Genomic DNA, 7,583 nt, shown 5'->3' with positions numbered 1-7,583 from the left:
AAAAGTACAAAATCTCCCTCTGATACATAACAGTGTACTATTATGTATTACCAAAATGCATGTTTAAAAACAGTGTAACAGGGTTGTTTTTAGCTCTACGAATGACATTAAATAAAAATGTGCCAGCTGTCTTTGTAAAAAACTATATGCATTGATGTGATGAAGTCTTGGGAATGCACTGTCAATGACTGGTCTATGGCCAACTTGAAAAAATTGGGGCCCCCAGCATTAAACCTGCAAGGTAGGAAGTTGATATAAGTTTGAGGACAAACTGATATATTACAGATATTTATTACCGGCTTTAATTAGAAAATTCAGAGTCACTGTAAAAGTCATCGTCGGAAGTATGATCAAGGTTAATGTTCTTTGCTCCTGACAAAACTTGCATGTAACACTGTCTTGCGTGCAGCTTGTTTTGTTTCACATTCTGTCGTTTTCTGAGGATGATGCTCTGTAGACCTCTCAAACCCTCCTCACTTAGGCCACAATGCGAACCTTAAAAATAGAACATATAATTTAGTCTGCTTTAATGCCTTAAGAAACAGTCAGTGTTTTGTATGCATTACTTAAATACATACTTTTAAATATCTCACTGGAAAACAGGCCGGACAGCTCTTTCAGGATATCATCATATTTTGAAAGAGATTTCCAGTGATGGTCCATCTCTGTAACAAGAATCTTCTTTTCCTCCTCAAGTCTTCTTATTGCCATGATGATATCGAATGCCCCTCTCTTTGTTGTAAGGCTGACAGAGTCTGAAATGCATTTATAACAAAGTTATAAATCAATTCACAAAGAACGTCTGAAGTCGTAAATGATTTTAGGTCAACACCTGAAGCTTAGGGTTTCATTATATGTCAGATATGCTGAAAGTAGACAACATATATGTACAACTACCGCTGTGTGCCCGCTGCCACGGCCAGCTTGTGTCACCAGACAGAATTTCTTCCAAGCACAGAGTTTCTTTGTCTGGAAACATTCTGTTGTATTTTTCCACAGCAGAAGTCAAGATTCCTTTCTCTTCTCTGATCTTGTGACGAATCTTGGCACAGGCTTTATTTCCATCGGTGTCTTTGTACAGACGCTGGGATCGTCTCTTTATGCTCGCTACAAGCACTTCGATTCTGCTCACCAAGGGATCAATATCACTTGTGCTTGTTGTTGCTGCTTAGAAGAAATAACACAGCTACACTTACATAAAGTCATTGTACAATTGCATCACATTTTTGAATCAGTTTTTGCTCACCTTCTGCCCAATCCTTTACATCACTGACCCATTCATCCAGTTGACTGTCAGTCACTGCTAATTGGACTTTTAAGGACTCCAGGTTCTGAAGCTGGGTTAGAAGAGCTTTTGTGGCCTACATTGTCAATTTGAGATTAAAAAACAAACAAACAAACAAAAAACACTAAACACATGTTTACTCCAAATAATAAGAACACAGAGGAGTAATCATCTAAAAATAAAGTAACAATATCATTACCTTCTGATATCGATGGGTCAGAGAGGTGGCCAACTGGTCTAGCTTTTGTTGATTCCAGCGCATGGTCATAAGAGTTAGCATGTCACTCCGTCCTGCAAACACAGAAAACGTAGTGTTACCACTTTCATCATAATTACACACTTAAAATCTAACTAGTGCAGGATTTGCCTTCTCACCTGCTTTGGACATATGTTTTGTGGTAACTGCAATCCTTGACAAAAAGGCATTACATTGCTCTACCTCCTCCCCTAGAGTCAAACCAGCCCCATCTTGATATGCTCCACTCCATTTCACCTGGAAAACACACACACACACACACACACACACACACACACACACACACACACACACACACACACACACACACACACACACACAGATAAATAAAATACAAATTACACAAAATGTTGATGTGCAATTGTTCAGATAAAGTCATTAAAGTCAGAATTTCATACCTCACATTTGAAATCGTGGGCTTTAGCATGAAAGACTGAAAGAAATGGCTTCATGCTAAGAAGGTGCTGGAGCTCTGGACAGCTTTTTGTTACTCTTTCAAGATATGGCCAATACTTGCAGGTAACATCCATACAAAAAAAAAGTGATATGTCTATTGGCCAGCTTTTGTTGCAGGTACAAGGGATAAGCAAAAATTTCACCCCTGTACATATTTAGAGTACGGAGCAGCACTCCATGCCTACACACTGCAAGCTCCAGTCCCTCCTCATCCACCTTGCTGCTGGATCTTTGGGAGGTCTCTCTGGCTGCTGACCACTCCCCTCCACAAACACCTCGTCCGGAGACCTAAAATGCATTAAATAGCTGGTGACAATGTCTTTTCACAATCTCTTCAACAGAGTGTTAAAGGTTAACATAATTATGTCTATGTAATTAGAGCGTTCAATCTTACATGTCTGGATGTGCTGTGTATGTAGTCCACAAATCTTCCCACATCTTCATCCTTTGCTATGAAGGTGTCTTCAAAGATGCCCAGTTCCTCAGATCTGAACAAAATAGCAATACAGTATACTTTATGGTGTCATACAAAGTAAGTCCAAAGTTAATTGGTGCACCTTATAGTCACATTGTCTGAAACAAACGTTGGTATTACACATATTTTGCTGTACCTGGCTGCATTCTTGAAACGGTAATGCTTGCGGTTTCCATCCACTGAAATTGCAAGCATGTCTGGGGCACATGCATGACATGTGAAGGGATCCTCCTTTAAAATCTTGTCTAATTCATATCTCACGGCTTCCCACTCAAAGAAACTTTTCTGAAAGCCATCTGCAGAGATCTTTCCCGTCTGGTTTAAAATGAAAGACATAAAGAGAAAACAACTACGCTACAAGTGACTTTTAAATCCTGAATAACACAGAAGAACCATACTGTAAAGGATGCATAAACTAAAATGCTCACACGGCCAAAGTGGAGAGTTCGTTGATCAAGCATTTTTAAAAATGCTTTGCAGGAGAGTCCGGGTGATGCCATCTTCATTTCTTCAAATGTGAAGAAGACATCTGTTGCGTACAAAGTAGAAAAGTGAAGGGTAGCGGGCCAGTAATCACTTAGATTTAGGTCATCTACTCCAGCAGTCCAAGAAGCTTCACATGTCTCACACCTCAGCTCTGGCATGCTGAGATTGTAACGTCCTAGAAAAGTGAAAAACTCATGACTCCAGAGTAAAAGTTTATTATCTTTGGGTTAGGTCTTCTTTTTGTCTCAGACTATACTGCAACAATGCTTGTGAGGGTTTAGTTTTAGGTGAATTGTTTACAGATGGTTGTCAGTCAGGACAAAATGAAGTTCTTCTTACCATTCATTGTGACCACAGCAACAACCTTCCCTGGTCTGACCCTCAAACACTCTGGTGGACAGCCGCAGATTGTGACTGGGCTCTCCACAGGTACAAGTCGTGCTAAAGAAGTCAACATGTATGCGTAACATATGATTTAAATAAGTTTATTAACTATGAAGTAAAACGTTGAAATGTGACTAAGATATGGTAGGACCAACTGAGCCTTACTTGAAACAATAAAAAAAACAACTTAACAGCTCAAAGCTAACAGTGTAGTTGAGAGCTGAGGAAGCATCAACTTTTTTAAAAAATGAGATAGAGAGAGAGAGCGTAAGGGAAATGTATAAACAGTAAACATACTAAGTTTAGTCACAGAACTTACCATCATGGCAAAGGGTCTTATTTACAATGTAAGTTGTTGGAGGCAATGGCTGGAAGAATCCGGCAGTCATGGCACGTCTATTGTGAAGGACATATCTGGTGTGCATGATGACATCACATTTATCACAAAAAAGGGGGCGTGGTAGACAGTCACGACAACGAAGCACAGCTGGATTGCTCCCACATTGTTGGCATATATGTTCCGACACACTTTCTTGAGCTGCCATGGTATTCACCAGATGGGGTCTTTTGGCCCTCCAACTCTCTGAAAAAAGAGTTTTTCTTGTGCTCCAGTTCAAGGAAGCCAAAAGAGGAGCTTTTGGTGGTGGTGCTTCATGGTGATCGTCTGAAGAATCATTCAGTGAGCTCTGGAGTTCTTGTAGAAAGCGCTCTGTTGCCGAAAATGTTTTTGCCTAATAAAAAAGAACAGCTTTTTTATTAGGCATTTAATTTAATTTAATACGTAAGAGCGTGATTAGCCAAAGCAGACGGTAAAATGACTGCATGTATTCAGAGGAGTTGGAGAAGATATCTTACAGCTGTAGCAGAATGATCGACAGATTTTCAAATATCAAAAGGATTGTAGAACAGTTTATAAAACCGGTGCAATAAATTCACCCAATCGCTAGCTGTGCCATTACCCAGCATACATCGCTCACTCCGTCAATGCAAGAATCTATACACAAATAACAGCCTGTAATTAGTTTTATCTGCAATAATTTTCTCTCAGATAGTTGCCTGCATTATATAATTTATTGTGTTCAGTATAGGTCGTTACAATGTGATTTGGAAAATGTCTAAATATACCGACAAAAGCCACTTCCGCGGCAATCTCTTCAATCGGAGGACCCTTCACGTCAATTCCCGACGCGAGAGGGGTACCCTGCGCGTCCATATGTGCAGCAGAGGGGGCCTGACCATGCGTCACACGTTTGACGAGTTGGGAGTGAGAACGTGTTGGCAGCTCCTGTACACAGGGTTCGAAGCAAAGAAAAAGCAAAGCAAAAACAAATAAACAAACAAACAAACAAACAAAAAAAACTTTCCACCTTAGATAAGTAACTACATCAAAGCAAAACAGTCAAGAGTTTCTGTATCCGGTTGTTCAGTCTGACGTCACTAGCTTGATTTCTGTAATGAGAGGCATATTCGAATCGTCATATCTCCTTAATGAAGCAAAGTTAAGACATGAGGCTTGTCCCAGTATATCTTCAGACACTCCTGACGCTCACAATTCAAGAATTTCTTTCTCACCTATTACCGTTCTGAAATGAGTTGGACTTGTTTGAGGGTAGGAAATTCGTCCTTCGCTCAGATTTCTTCAGATTTCAAACTCTGGAAATGAACCACTTTTTTCTCTCGTCATAACTTTTTGTTGGATTTCCACAGAGACCTGAAAATTTCCATGACTGTTCACCAAAGCCTGCTGTCTCTTACGGTGAAAGAATGATATCGATACTCCAAATATATTTAGAGTTACAAAGCGTTGTTTGAGGGCAAGTCAAGGCAGTTTTTGCTTTGCTCTACTCAGTTATGGTGCATTACAAGTCAAATATCTTTAATAATTCATAATTTAATGATAAATTGTCAACACTTGAAGATTCCCCCATCCCTTCTGAACAAAACGGTGTAAGAATGACCACTCTAGCCCCTACGGTTAGGAAATTATGGTCATTTGTTTGAGGGGAGTCGTCACTATGAGAAATAGACTGCAATAATCCTGTGTCTCTCTGTGCTGCGTGCACCTGTTTTGGCGGGAAAAGGTACACAGCCTCTCTGGTGGTGGATTCAAATTCAGCAGCTCCCAGGCTGACCTAGGAACTTACTTCTCTCTCCCTGTGTGTGTGTGTGACAGAGAGAGAGAGAGAAAGCCTTTTAATGGGATGCTCTCATTGTAAGATTTAAATTCAATATATTTAGACTGGTTGACTGAATTGGATCGTGTGTGTCTCTCTGTACATGTGTGTTTCCTCACTAAAAAGAGACGGCTCTTTCGGCTCCGAACCGGCTCTTCAGGTTGTTTTGTTGCTTTAATTAATTTATTATTAACAATAATATAAAATTATGCACAAAAGGAATTACTAATGTAAAAAAAAGTGTTTTTATTTATATATGTTTATATATAAATATATGCAGTGGGCCCCTAGAGACAAAACACGTACAAACTCCAAAACACATTTCTAGCATGAACTGAACTTCCAAAACAGAGCTACCTAGATCACTTAAATTACACAATTGAAAGCATATGTGTATTGTTTGTGTATTTATACACAAGCATTCATATATAGTCAAATAATGAAAAAATAAATAAATAAACACACCAAATCCGGTCGTTGGTACTTGCTGGCTTGTGTAGCATCTTGGAGCATTTCTGTTGTGTTTTGTACGTGTTTTGAGTTTTTATGTGCTTCTGAGTTTGTACGTGCTTTGGAGTTTGTACGTGTTTTTACGTGTTTTGGAGTTTGTACGTGTTTTGGAGTTTGTACGTGCTTCAGGGTTCGTACACGATTTGAAGTTTGTATGTGCTTTGTATGTAAGGGCCACCATAAATATACTTTTATTTATTCACTCCACATAAGATGTAATAAATAAATCATATAATACTATAACTATTTAAATTTTCAGCTTTTTCCTTTTACAAATTTAAAGTGAAACAACATAAAACACGGCAAACCACAACACAATTAAATATAAATTATAATATGAAAACAAAAAGAAGATGCATATTCTCTGTTATATGGACCTGCATGAATAAACTTTCTGAATCCTTTATCATCCGCAACTGAAAATAGTTTTGGATGGTTACTATTTTTTTTTTTTATTGATTAGCATTCAAATATCTCAATGAATACAGAACAAAGATGTACCACAAAGCAAGAAAGCATGAGACAAGGCTAATCAAAAGGTATTGGCTGAAGCATTTGCTTATTACGCCAACTCTTTTAACAAAACATCTTTTTGCATGCAGCTCCTGTACACAGGGCTCGAAGCAAAGAAAAAGCAAAGCAAAAACAAATAAACAAACAAACAAAAAAAACTTTCCACCTTAGATAAGTAACTACATCAAAGCAAAACAGTCAAGAGTTTCTGTATCCGGTTGTTCAGTCTGACGTCACTAGCCGTGTCTGGGTCTAAACTCCGCTGCAGGTCCATATATCAAACAATCACTATGGCATTACTGAGAGTTGAAAAACTGTCTAAAGTCTTTCATCTTTAATAAAATGATCAGCGTTCTGCTCTACCAGGTGTAACAATTGAGTTTAACATCCAGGCATCCATGAAAACGGAATTTATGACATTTAACGGAGTTAGAAGTTAGCAGGGAGTTAGCTCGCTAGCTTCTATCTAAATACAATATAGCATGTCCTGACTCCGGGGTTTTGGAAACAAATTAAAACGTACAGCTCTGCTATCACTTCCAGCATAAATGAAGACAGAAAACTAAACAGCAGTGACGCTTGTAGGGTTACTGAAGTTTGGCTAGCTGGTATATAATGATGTGCTACGTGACCGCTAGCGACACAGCTATGTTAGCATAATATAAACAAGCTAACTTTTTTTCCACTCGATAAAAGTTAACGTGAGTGTTCTCGGTGGTCAGGAACAAATGTAATCGCATGGCAGGATGCTGTAAAAGGACCAAACTTCAGCCAGGAGAACAACTGAGATAATCCATCCACAATACGAGGTTAGTCATTCATATACTGCTGCATAGGCTGTAGTTACATCCTAAGGTTTTAAAAACTGAGCTTTAAATAAATGATTAGTGGTAATAAAAGCCGAGGGAGGTCAACAGGGATCACTGACTGTTTTAGGAGCTTTTTGAGATCAAATAGAAGAAAATACATAACATTAAACATGTTAACAACACAAAAGCCATATTAAACGCAGACTACTTTAGACCCGGAAGTAGGATTCGTCGT

The 7,583-nt window shown here is 38.7% G+C and overlaps 1 pseudogene; it reads right to left on the bottom strand.

The window, feature by feature from the left end:
* Nucleotides 1–301: 301 nt before the first annotated feature.
* LOC146610101 (uncharacterized) lies at nt 302–4,555 on the bottom strand (annotated as a pseudogene).
* Between the last annotated feature and the right edge of the window lie 3,028 nt (nt 4,556–7,583).

The sequence above is a fragment of the Diplotaxodon limnothrissa genome, linkage group LG22 (genome assembly GCF_057381915.1).
Source record: "Diplotaxodon limnothrissa isolate DT_005_m linkage group LG22, D_limnothrissa_male_GT1.1, whole genome shotgun sequence".
Classification (NCBI taxonomy): domain Eukaryota; kingdom Metazoa; phylum Chordata; class Actinopteri; order Cichliformes; family Cichlidae; genus Diplotaxodon; species Diplotaxodon limnothrissa.
The sequence above is the reverse complement of the archived record's forward strand: the minus strand, read 5'-3'. Positions and strand labels throughout refer to the sequence as shown.